Source organism: Lepidothrix coronata, unplaced genomic scaffold (assembly GCF_001604755.1).
Source record: "Lepidothrix coronata isolate B3197 unplaced genomic scaffold, Lepidothrix_coronata-1.0 Scaffold93, whole genome shotgun sequence".
Classification (NCBI taxonomy): Eukaryota; Metazoa; Chordata; class Aves; order Passeriformes; family Pipridae; genus Lepidothrix; species Lepidothrix coronata.
This window is the reverse complement of record NW_016690273.1, coordinates 2,291,579-2,305,435: the sequence shown is the minus strand read 5'-3', so window position 1 is coordinate 2,305,435 and position 13,857 is coordinate 2,291,579.

The following is a 13,857-nucleotide window of genomic DNA, read 5'->3' as shown; positions in this document are numbered from 1 at the left end:
TCATCATTTTTCTCACTTTGTCACCCAATACTGTTGTATTCCAGCACCTCCTCCATCAAATCAACAGTAGTAATGAAATTATTCACACATTTATGAGCCTGAGACTCTAACTCTCCTCACCTTTTGGGTAAAATCTCACTTTAGGCTAAATTGAGGGAGATAATTTTTCATATTTTCATTCTCCTATAGACAAATAGTTCATTGGTGTTTTTTGCTTCTAAAGAGTGTTTGATTTAGGCTGGTGGTGGTTTTTCTGGGTGCCTGGTAACAAACCAATGCATGGATCATCAGTGCTACCAAAAAGTGATTTTTGAAGTACTGTGGTAAAAAAAACCCTAAATATGGTGGGTTTTCCTGGTGTCTTGGCTTGTCCAAATCAGAGTTTGCCAATGACCCTCTTTGGTTTCTCCTCTGGCAATTGGGCAAATGTAACTTGCACAATGGTCAGCCACAGTAAAAATATTTTTGGATCATTGTCTGCAACAATAATTAATTCTTAGGATTTAGAAGCCAAGGTGTCTTCTCTTGTTGCTTTGATGACCCAGACACAGTGCAGGGGTTCACAGTACAATTCACTAATAATTGTCATTAATAATTCACATTAATTGTCATAATCTGCTGCAAATAAAAATATCTCTGCTTTTTGGCAGAGCTCTGTTATTTCATCTACTGCACTTACAGATGCTTTCCAAGTGTTTTCTGAGAATCAGACTGTGCTTTTAACAGAATTTGCTTCCAAATTTATTTTTACTCTTCCTCATTGATTTTGTACATAATATGACTATATAAAAATAATAATAATAAATATAGACAATAACTACATGGATAACATCAAAACAATACTCAGAAATTTCTATTTAGCTGCTTTTCCCCAGCCCTACTCTGCAGCTCCAAACAGCAGAAGTTGTTGGCACCCTTTGTATGACACAATTTAAAGAGTGTGTGTTTTGGGTGCTTTGGATGCTGACAGAAAGATTACAGGGGTTTCACTCTGACCTTGGCCAGAAATGTGTGTGTGAGCAGTTGTGCATCAGCAGGGAAAGGTGAGGAGTGTGTGGGTCAGGATTTGGAGGCAGAACTTCTAAAAGACACCATTTCACCTCAACCCAAGGAGAAATGTAGAAATTTGTGCCAGCTTTCCTGCTGATCTGAATGTCCTCAGGTTTAAATGGACACAATGGAAATAAATGTCATTCCTGGGGCAGAAAATTGCTTTTTTGGGGGGAGGGGCCTTGGACCCATCTCCTCTTCCCCTCACCTTGTCCAAAACACAGATACCGGGGTAGGTGGCAACCCTCAGGCATCAGGTGGGTTTTTTGGCCAACACAAGTGCACAGAAAATACTCTGGCCTCCTTTGTCAGGCAGGCTGTATTTCCAAGCCATGCCTACTTTTTTCTTCCACAGCTCTCATACCCAATTTCCCTGGAATGCAGCACATACACATATATACATACACACTTCAGATATATACATGTGATCTTGTCCAGGAAACCCACTCCTAAGCTTCTTTCATGTTTTCTCAGTTATCAAAAAGTTTGTTTTGCCAGGTTTTCCAAAATCTGCTTTATTTACTAAGATAATGATGAATATGAGACTTCCAAAGAGAAAGGATGGAAAAGTAGGAAATTATCAGTTCAGGTCCATTCACAAAGGCCAATTAGAATAAGAAAAGCAGCTTCTCTAAGAGGACTGGGTGATAAGGGGCTGACATGCTGTCTCACCCTCACTGATTCCCATCTGGGAGAAGACATAATCCCTCTGTACTTCCCTTGGAAATGCAAAGAATTTTACAAAGGTAAATGTATTTTACTAGAGGAAATACTTCCCAGTGTTTTAAGTGTCCCTAATTATAGCCAAGGAGCTAAAAAACGAACACGAGAAGCAATGCAGGGCAGCTGGTGTTTGTCCTGTGAGCAACAACCAATTTCCTCTCTGGTTTTGCTCCAGGGGTGCCTTCCCTGACCCTATTCCTGTAATAACACTCCTCCCGTCCCTAAATGTGGGGAATTATACACTTTAATTGGGATGTTTTGAAAGACACATAAGGGCAGAGATCCCACCTACTCACAAGATCCAAGGGTTCTTCCCAGAATGCAGATTTTTCCATGTATCCTACCACCAAAATGATTATTTCTGGCTTTCCCCCACACTGTAGAGTGTGTGGTCTTTGCCAGGTGAATATTGCATCTCACCTCAAGGTGGATTTATTTCATCAGTGCTGCCTGTATATCACTTGCAAAGCACTTAGGTACCCTTCAGGGTGAAATCTGCTGCATTCTGCTTTATTTCATATTGTGTCCTTGCCTAGATCCTTGAAAGTTTTTTATTACTTGGCATATGTTGGTTAAGGGGTTTTTTTCCCCTATAATCAGTTTAAATGCAATGTGTCCCTTGTCCAAGTTAATTACATGGTTGGGTTAATGACTCAGTGCTTCAGGCACTTGAGTGGGGAACTTAGCCAGTCACTAACACATTGGCTATTTTATTGCCTCTAAACTGAAATTTCCATCCAAAACCTTAACTCCAAAGTGGTTACTTTAATCAGAGTCAGGTGAAGGTAGAAGATGCCAGTCAAAGCTCTTTTCTTATGCAGAAATTACTGAATGAAGTGTTTGGCAAACTAAGAGTCAAGGGATTTATATTGAATTAAATCAATGTGACAGGGGGCTGAATTCCGTCTGTTTGGCGTGGCAACTGCTGGCTGGAAATGAGACCACTGAAAAAAGCAACTACAAAGCCTCTGTGGAATATTTCACATAAAACTACGTCAGAACATATTTTGGGCTGAAAACCCCCCCATGTAACTCAGAAACCATAAACCCCCCAGTCAAATTGAGCCAGAACAGTCAGAAGAAACTGAGCAACACTTTTTTAAGCTGTGGTCTGTGGGAAACAGGCATTACGTTCGTTTCTGGGAGACAGATGCCCATCCATCACTGCTTCATCCTTCAGCACCTTGGAAAATCCCCTTCTCCTAAAAAAAAAAATAATAGACGCCATTGACCACTGGAGGCGTTTTTTCCTCTGAGCACGAGGAGCAGAGGAAGGGAAGGGGAAGGCCGGTATGCAGATTTCACTTTGGTGCTAATTATCGAGACGATTAGCAGTTATTTCGATTAGCTGGTGTTCAGGGCCGCTTACTGTCAGAATTGTGGCAGTTCTAGCGAAATGAAATATTTGTTTCAGGCAGCTCCACTCCCATTCCCAGGTGAGGCAGTTCCGTGCAAGCCTGAAAGCATCTCTGTTTGTACTGAGCGTCCCAAAGGCAACGTTTGTTTTCTTTGTTTCAGTAGACTGAGGAATTGGTTCTCTCATGTTTTATTCATGAAAGCGTGCCTTGTGAACGCGGCCTCCGATACGTATTGGAGGCAAAAATATCACTAATAATAATGCCTGAAAGACTCTTTGCTTGTGCAACAAATGGGCACACAAATTAAATTAGCACTGTTAATGCATGCCCACTCCATAATGGTAGCCCGGTTTGGAATGCTGCTGGAGCAATTATCTCCTGGTTCAGAATTGCAAATCAGGGGTTCGTTTTAATCAGGAAAGTAGGACATCTCATCTCAAACAAAGACAGTAGCACAGGTCTGTAGCGTGTCTGACAAATTACTGTCGGGTTGGCAGAATGTATCAAATTACCCTCTCTTGACACCCAGCCTCCAAATGAAGCTCCAGCTAAGCAGTTCTTCCCTTTGTTCGGTCCCAGCAGTCGTATTTGGTGTCAGAACTGCTAATTAGAGCAAAGTTTCTTCATTTTCTTGTGTATGGCTTTGTCATCCCAGCTAGATGCAGCCCTTATATTCACCTGCAGAAATTATTAGAGACAATGCAAAGCAGTTACTCAGATGGTGATATCCTGTCCTTATTTAGTTGTCTCAGCCCAGAAATGTTTAGGTTTCAGGGCAGGGTGGCAGCTGAACTCACCCAAGCAGATGCACCAAGGCATCACATCAGTTCATCTTTCCTGGAGCAAAGGTTTGTGGAGTCCCTCAGTGCCACAGTCAGGGTGCAAAAATTGGTGTGAGCTGTGGTTTAACATCACCACTACCAACCATCGCCCCTCCACCAGAGTCCAACGTCACCACTGCCCTGGGAGGGACAAAACAGGGATCAGAGGTGGCTCAAACTCAGATTCCCAGGAGGGAAATTCCCGTCCACTGGCTCGCAGGGACAGGCTGGCTCTGCCCCGTTCTGCTTCAGCAGTGAGTGAGGTTCTCTCCTCACACCTGACGTGCTGCCCCTTCCCTCTTGCAGGTTCCTGCTCCACAGAAGAACAGATCCCCAGTCCATCCGGTTCTTCAGGTTTCAGAAAAGGTGCCAGACTGGTTCAGGAACCCCAGACAGGCACGCACATTCCCATCTTGGCCCCAAAGGCACCGACTTGTGGCAGACTGAGCTCCTGAGTGTCACTTGTGCCTTTGAAAATCTTTCCCAAACCCCTTTTGTTCAGCTCTCCACATCATTTTGTCATGACTGAAAACTTGACTTGAGATCTTATACTGACAAATCACTATTTCACAACAAATATGATGTATTTTTATGTCCACACACTGGAAAGGAAAACCAGTTTTTCATAAAGTAAGCTGAGTGCCAAACCAGGGGTGACATCCTGCTTCCCACTCAAGCTTAAGTAATCTGATGTGCCTGAAGATTTATTTATTTCATGCCACCATTCACATTGTTTGTGCACACAAAACAGCTCCCAGGGAAAACAGAGCCCTGTATTTTGCAGGAGCTGAGTGGCTTTTGAAGGTCACTAAGGCGAAAGTGTTTTTTTTTTATTTTCATTGCATTGTTAACATGTCCCTGGACACAAGTTTCAGCCAAACACTTTCACGGAGAATTAAACTCTGCTAGAAACCAGGAACTGACTATCCTGCCATGCACATGCAGAACACAGGGAAATACAGCTCAGGAAATGGGAGAACTTTAGAGCAGGGATGTCTCCTCAGCTCTAAAAATAGCATCATTAACGAGGTCTATAACATGAAAAAGCATCAAGTGTAGCCACCATTTCTCCTGAGGTTTAGCACAGGCCCTTCTACCTTCTTAATGCTTCCCAAATATTTCACCTTTCAGTATTAGAACTTGAAAATTTTATGTTCTCGGGGGAAATTAGTTTAAAATAGGTCTTTGACTAAGAGTTTCTGTTCTCAAAACTCAGCAATGACTGAGGAGGCTGCATGTTGCACAGGGAGCTGCTTCTCAGAGCAGGTCTAAGACATTTCATCTGAATTAGCAACTCAGAGAAATTGTCCTGACAGGCCCAAGGAGGTCCAAGAATCAACCCCGAGGGAAATAACTTTTCCTCCCGCTCTCTCTCCAGGCAGCAGAGCAGCTGCAGATCTAGTCTTCCATGAAGTCTTTTTCAGCTCCAGAGCCACTTCAGAATGAACCAATATTAAAGCTCTTGTTTTCTTGGTTACACAGAAGCAATGTGAGACCAAGTGACAACAAAACTCCAATGAACCCTAAGGAAAATAAACAGAAAGATCAAGAACTGATCAAAGGACCTTGTTTCAAATATTCATGGACTGTTTATGCCAGAGATCACATACATGACCTACAGGAATTAAAACTTATGAAAGCTGTAAATTCCTTTAAGGAAGGGAATAAGGATTTTTATTATAGCTATGTGCCTATATGCAAATACATATGCATATATATACATATATATATGAATTTATTATGCCAGCTATTAGGATTTAGTTGAAAGTCTAGCTGTGTTTGATGTTCTTAAAATCCTTTGAGTCAATGGATTATGGGAGAATCCAAACTTTTGAAGTTCTTCCTAACTTAAAACACAACTGCAGTTTTTATGATTTAATGTAAAATTCATGCAGAAGAACCTAAGGACTTTGAGATCCAGAACACACACAAAAAGCCTAAGTAAGTAATTTTGTTTTAAAACAGGATTTTAAGCCAATTTGAGCGATTTCATGGCAGTGGCAAATAGTTCTACACATTTTGCTGTCAGCAAGTTTGTATGAGGCCCCAGACTCTGATTCCCAGACTTCAGAAACTCCCATATTTAATGGTACCAAGATCCCTGTTTCTTTCATTCCATTTAATGTCAGAACTTCCAAAGTGAGGCACTCAGTGGACACACTGCTCTCCATCCCTCCAACACAGAGGGTCCAAATTAAAGACTTTGAGGTTCCCTCACTGAAACCTATAGTCATGCCAGAGCAGATGACTCCTGTGTCCTCTCCCAGTGAACAGACAGTGGTGAGGGACATGTTTTTACTCCCTGTTGATGTTTATTTAACTCCATTACCTGTATAAGTTTGCATAAATAGGAGGTGGTTCGCAGTGACATGAGCACATGCAGGTGCAGTTCTCAGTGGCTTAGGGTGATGAAATCTGGGCTGTTCAGACTCTCCCAACCCTCCACCCTTCTCTTGTGCTAGTGCTCATGCGAATTAAACACAGGGTGAGCCTCTTCAGACAGCTGATCTGGCTGAGAACTGATTCTTCCTGGGTTTTTTTAATGGATTAACTTCAGCATCAGCTTTCAGCTCAGTGACCTCCCTGAACTGGCTCACCAGGGTCCACCCAAGAGCTTTTGATGGCACCTTGCCCTGTGACTGATTTGTCACAGGATGGTTTGGGTTGGAAGGAAAGTCAGAGCTCATACAGTTCACTCCTGCCATGGGCAGGGACACCTTCCACTCTCCCAGCTTGCTCCAAGGCCCATCCTTGGCCTTGAACACTTGCAGGGATGGAGCAGCAGCTACCTCTACCAGGACCTCTCCACCCTCACAGCCAAGAATTTCTTCCTAATACCTGATCTAAACCTACTCTCTGTCAGTTTGAAGCCATTCCCCCTTGTCCTGTCGCTCCAGGCCCTTGTGAATAGTCTCTCTCCACCTTCCTTGTAGCTCCTTTCAGGAGCCATAAATAAATGTATTTGTTTGCATTCCCCCTGCCCTACTTGAGTTATGATTCTGTTTAAAGCAACTGTGTGAAAACCACATGTTTTTCATCCTGGGAAACAAGGCAAAAGGACACTTTATGAATGTCCATATCTTCCCATCATATACTCTGGATCATCCAAAGCACACCAGAGTGAATTCTATTCCAGCTAGAGGAGCCAAATGGCAGCTGGTGTCCCAGGGGCCAGGCAAATCCAGATCATCTTTCAGCAGCCAGTGGTAAGTGCCTGGCATGATCTGTGGGCTGAAATGCTGGACTTCCAAAGACCATGTGACATTAAACAGATGTTTTAGGATTCCCCATCTCTCCCAAAGCAAGTGTACTCTGTGGGGCTGCAGGGGGACACACCATCTCTGATCCTGGGAAAACAAAACCCGGGGGAGAACCGGATGAAAGAGAGATTCTGGATGGGAAATCAGATGGTGAGAGGGAAATAAATGTGAAGACAGCTAGGGAAAATGCCAGCAGCAAGGCTCCAGAAGTCAAAGTGTACAGAACACCCCAGGTTTTCTGAACCTCTCAATGACAGACATGGAACAGAAGGCTCGTGCTGTCTGGAGCTATTTAGTGTAGAGCCATAGGGCATAAACTCTGCTCTAAATATGCCTTTATCCTAGCAGCATGAATTCCTACTACTAAGGTTATTCAATACTCGTTTTAGAGGGGCTGCCTTGGGTCATGACACACACTGGTAGTCACGGCTCTCAGATTAAACAAAAGGAATAACAGGAGCCGCTGAGAGCAAGGCATGTTTTTAGAGCAGACACAACACCACAGAATCCTACTCCACCTGTGGGAGAACTCTGTTTTGTTTCTCCCAGCAGTGCTGCTGCTTCTTCAGTGTGCAGGCACAGAGAAATAATTAACTCTCAATCACGTCCATGGGGCTTCTAGTACAGGTGAAGCAAAATACTTGTCAAATATTAGAAAAAATGCATTTTGAAGGAGAAAATGGCCTAAGGAACAGAGTGTCCTGCACACAGGCCTTTGTGCCATCCACAAAACAGGGAGAAGGGTATTTAATGTGATTCTGTGACTGGCTTCTTGGATCATTCCAACAGCTATCCCACACATTGTTCTCTTCTTACAGAGTTCAGGGTTTACCTCCCTAAATTCATTCATTTCCAACATAATTATGCCTGTTCCTCTAACAACTCTCTCTCTGGCAGAGAACTAGGCTGGCCAGTATCAATGTTCCCTGCTGTAATGAAATCTGATTTTCACTTTGGCATTCTGTGGTGAAATATAAGCAAAACTTCCACTTTCAAAGCACAGAGAGGGACCCACCATTGTGAAATTATCATTAAAATGTTAAAAAGTTCTTCTGCTCCAAGAAAACTACAACCAGCTAATTTACATATTAATAGCATGAATTATGCTCAGGAAGATAAAAAAAATGCAATCTTTGGCCAGATGCAGAGAATTAATTACAGCAAGAGAAAGGATCCTACAAAATACACAGAGCAAGCTCTGAATCCTCTGAAAGAATATTGTTGTCAGTCAAGTTTGAGCGTGTGGCATAACTGATTTCAACTGATGTCTCTGGCAAATTAAGAATGAAGGAGCAGGAATATTAACAGAAATACTTATTTACTGAAAAGTGCTCCCAGTCCTGAAGACTGGAGACTAGTCAGTGCTTCTTTATCCAGAATATTCCACTCCAGGTGGCACTTCTGCATGGTCAGTTGTACCTGAGGAATAGGTAACTGATGGAAGAGTCGTGAAACATCTATCTATCTCTCCATTTCTGTTCTTAAACAGTTGCTTCACCACTGCATTATTTAGCAAGAAACCCGTGTGACTGTGAACACACACCCACCCTTTTCAGTTTATTAGAATTCTTTGAGCTAACACAGACGTAAGAGAAAGACAACCCTTTACAGTTTATGTCTGCCTTTCAAAAGCACTCTGAGGAAGCTCCTGGCGTAGGTATTTATGTCCTTCCCTCACATATACTCATGGGGAGCTCCACTAGAAGCTGGCAGCTGGTCAAGATGTAAAATACAAAGTGTTGATGAAGACATTTCTCACTGACAGGCCCCTGAGAAGCACGAAGTCTCTGTGCAGCACCCACAGATGTTACTGGAGATGTTATTGGTTTCACTGAGTTTTGAATGAGGTCCTACAATCACCCCTGATTTGTATAAATACAGATATATGTTTAAACCCCAGAAATGCACCTATATATTTTAAATTATTCCTTCAAGTCATTTTGCTGCCATTCAATTCCCTCTGGCTCACCCCTAGAACCTTTGTTAGATCCCATTGCCTGATTTCCTTGTTGGGAATAGTTGTCTCTTCTCACCCTTTGTTTTTATACTGTTTACCCTTCCTAGTTCCCCATGATGAGCATGCCCAAGTGGTCTGATCTCAGAGCTGAGAACCAGGCATTATTTCTCAGCCTGGCACCCCAATTTCAGGCTTCCCTGGGCTGAGGAAGCTGGCAGGGTGCTCGTGAGGGATCTGGCCCTGGCAGTGCTGACACTGTCACACTTCCAAGCTGCTGATACCCTAAAAAATCCCCTGGGTGTCAGTTCAGTCAGGGAAGTCAGCAAAGGCAAGCGTGTGCTCGTGTGCATTTCACAACCAGGGCCTTAAAACCTCCTCCAGCTCCAAAACCTGGATCACATCTTCCTGCTCTCAGGGAAAACCCAGACATTACACTCCTAGGGAATGATTTAAAGACACAAGGCAGTGACTAAGCATTGATTTAGGGTGGGGAGAGCTGTCTCCCAGCATAGGCTCTTCCCACCCAGGTGTTTGTGGGATTTCTGAAGTCTGGCTGCTGTTTGCTACAAAACCCTCTGTACCTGCTGACATTTCAAGCACTGTAATTCCTATTACAGTGCTCCAAATGCCACCAGTGGTGTTTTACTGTGCCCTCAAACCTCCCAGCTTCCCTCTGCTCAGTCATTATCCCTCTAGAACAGGTTTTTGCCGCCTTCTCTCCTTACCATAATTATTGCCCCTATTCCTATCCCATATCCTGCCTTCAAACCCTGTTTTTATTTCTGATATGGATTTCACTAAAATCTAAGGCATCCTCCAATACTTTTGTTAAAAGGTGATTTGCAGGAATAAATTGTTCTGTGCAACTAATCTGCTCACAAAATAAAAATGCAGAGTAATTTCAGAATACTTGTTTTTCCCGAATAAATAGTTACACTGGGAATTAGGAGGACCTGAGATTTATGATTTGACAACAGACAGACAAGATGTATTAAACATTAATGCTAACAGTAAATATAAAAAATAAACATTCAAATGTATAAATGAAACATGGGAGTAGAGCTTTAACTAGAAAAAGGGTAGGAAATAATTTTTTTTAACAAGAACTCCAGCATATTGAAAGGTGAATTTTGTTTTCAGTCATTATTAAGAATGATTGATTGATTGATTGATTGATTGATTTAGATCTCAATACACTTCCTGTGGCTGGCAATTGCATTATGGTTGCTGCTAAATGTGCTTCTGGAAAAAATAAATTTGAATGAAAAGTAAAATTTTAATTCATTCAGCTAAACACATGAGCCCTAGTTTTGTAATTAACTTGAAAATTAAAACAACTATATCCCACTAAAATTTAATGGTTATCTGTTTTAAGGGGTAAGAGCTTTTCATAGTTTGACTGTTATGGAGAATGTTATGAATATTTAAAAGAGATTGGCTTTTCTGCCCTTCCCCTGGGCCAGCTTACTTTCTCCCTTAATTAAAGATCAATTAATCACTTTGCACAGAATTGGGGGGAAAACTAAACGTTCTAGAGCAGCACAAACTCAGTATTTTGGCAATTCCATCACTTTATTAAACAGCCTTTAGCCCAACTGCAATCCTAGTTATTTCCTTTGACGGTGCTATTAGGTCATCGAGTCTTACATAAATCATTGGCTTTATGACTTTCATCAAGGCACGATTTTTTCCTCCACCTGAAGGGATCATTCCCAGGAAAACAAACCCTTGGCCATTTCTATTTCTGTATTTCCTTCTCTTAATATGGAATATTAGTCCTCATTTTTGAAGTGTTATTGCAAAGGAAGCTTCATGGTCAAAACCATGACATTATTCTCACCTGTGGATATCACTGTTTTATTCTCCTGATGCCAACTGATGACATTTTATGCAAACAACTGCATGTAAAATGGAAGTTTAATAATAAATACAGTGATGTGTGATTTAAAATGTGACAGGAAGATTTAAAAAAAAAATCTAGGTGAAGGTTTTACACCTAGTTGTTGAGAAGATTTCTACAGTGCTCTGGCATTAAAAACCAGAATCTATTCTTGTGAAGTCACTCAGAAAAGGAAAAGATTGCACCAATAACCATAACTAATCTAGATCCTGTGAAAAAGGGTTTTTTTTCACAGAATCACAGAATATTCTCAATTGGAAGAGACCCATTAGGATCATCAGAGTCCCACTCCTTTTGTTGCTGATTTGGAGGTTGAAGTTAACTAAGACTGTTCCCAGAGAAGTTCTGGGAACTCATTTTCTACCCCACAAATAATGTAGGAAAATATGGCAGCACCAAACCTCATTAAACATATATTTTCAGCTCTCTTTCTCATGAAAATTAGTGTTCTGCAGCTTGAAAAAGCTGCTCTGGAGGGAGAGGTAAGTGGCCCCAGTGGCCTGGGCAGCTCATAATGCCCAGCAGAGCAAACGGCCCTAAAGGAAAGACAAAGCCAGCCTGGATAAAACCTGGATTTATCAACTGTCTTGCTGACAGGACAATATAATTTAAAAAATCTCAGAATATATCTTAAAGGGAGGAGTGGATTTTCAGGCACTAATTAGGGAAGTAAACACACAGTGAGTAAAATGCACTGGATTATGTGCTTCTAATCTTTGGGAAATCCCCGTGTTTATCAACACTCAGTCTACCAATGATATAACAAAGATTGTGTAATCTGGGAGCAGTTCAAAATGATGGGAAGTTATTTCAGTGTACATGGACATCATGTTTCTGACACTTTGTGTGTCTGTGTGTGTGCATGAGGAGTTAGGGGAGTTGCTCCAGAAATGTCAGAGGAGAAAGAACACCCAACACTGAATCTCAGCAGGCAGTTGCAGGGGATTATCCATCCCTACAGGAAACTCTGAGCAACTCAACAAACCCCTCCAGGACTCCTGACAGCACAGTCTGAACAACTATAACTGATGCTGACATGTCTGAAATTTAAAAGATCTATTGGTTATAACAACAACCTCTCCATTGTCTTCAATAAACTTGGAACTTCATCCTCACTCCTAACTCACAGCTCGAGTGTTTATCTCCCATTTATCCCCCTGAAGCTTTATTTCACCCTCCAAGGTTTTAAGGGTGTTTTGGCTCCCCCTGTGAAATGGTACTGGTTTGAAATGACAAATTTCAAACCCTGGATTTATGGCCAGGGAATGCTCAGTCTCTCTTTAAGATAATTTGTCATGGGCACCACTCAAAGAAAGATTAGGATGTAAGTAGCTCTTGGCAGCGGAGTGTTTCCAAACTGTGAGGTGCCAAACACCACAGCTGGTGTTGGTGTGGGGTGTCCCACAAGCCAGGTGGTGGGTGTGGTGAGCCCAGGGAGAGGAACCACTGCTGCTCTGCTCAGGGCTTTCTGTTGCCTGTGTCAACCAGCACTTCATCACCTCACACACATCCCTCGGCACAGGGAGCCACTCACTCCACAAACTCCATTTCTTGATAATCACTTTGATAATCACTGCACTTCCCTGCTGGAACAAAAGTCCACTTGGGAAGTGGAGGTAAGTGCTGTTGGAGAGAAGGTCCATCCCAGGGCAGCAGCACAGAAATCTGGACACCCGCTCAGACAGAGGGGACAGGGTGTGACAGGCTGTGGGGTGGCCGTGGTGTGAGCTGGTCATCTCAGCTATCAGAGCTCTCCCCCCGGCACTGGGCAGAGCAGCTCCCCCCAGTCCCACTCACTCCTTCCATCCTGGCCAGATGTGGCACCTGAGTTAGACTGTTTTGGACAGGAAATGTCTGGGCAGCTCACCAAGAGCTCTGGAACCTCTTGGAATCACAGAATCATTTACGTTGGAAAAGACCTCCAAGACTGAGTCCAGCACTTGACCCATCACCAGTTTGTCAACCAGACCAGAGCACCGAGTGCCACAGTCGGTGTCTTGGATGTTCCAGGGAGAAACCAGGACTCAGATTAACCTGTGAAACTTGGCCTTGCAAGAAAGAACTCAGTTAACAATATACTTTTCTTCAGCACGTGGAGTTTATGCTGCCAACTTTTGCTGAACTCTGACTGAACGTGATGGTATGGGAGGAAATGTTTGTTGGGGGTCTAGAGATGATTTTTTTATCCCCCAGCACCATCTGGCATGACAGTGGAAACTCTGAATGAATAAACATTATCATTCTGTCAGTCACTCATCCATCAGACAGAAGCTGAAACACTAATGGACTCATCATCTTTGTCATTTGGCAATCAGGCACCACTTCAGGGTAACTGAGACAAAAGCCACAGATTAAGGTCCACAGCAGAAGTGGGCAACAGAATTAAAGTATTATTCAGTTTGAAAGTGCTGGTGCAGGGAACAGAACTGGATGGGTTTGTGCTTTCTGTTTTCGGAGTGTGTATTTTGCCCAAAGGTGTTGGGTTTGTCAGTTAAATTGCTGTGAGCTCTTTTTTGTTGTTGTTTAAATTAAAAACAAGGTTTAAACTGAAAAAAAGGGAATGCTGAAGGGAACTGAATGATATATTCACCTCTAGTGATTGATACATAGATAGTGCTTGAACTGGCTGGCAACAGAAAGCAAAAGCACAGCAAAGTTTACTTTTCTATAATGCCTCAAAATCTCACACTGTTCAGGTGATGACATATTCAAGTGAGAAGCCAAATGAGTAGATAAAAAAAAGAAACCTAATGGTATAATTAGCTCACTCTGTCATTTTTAAATGGCT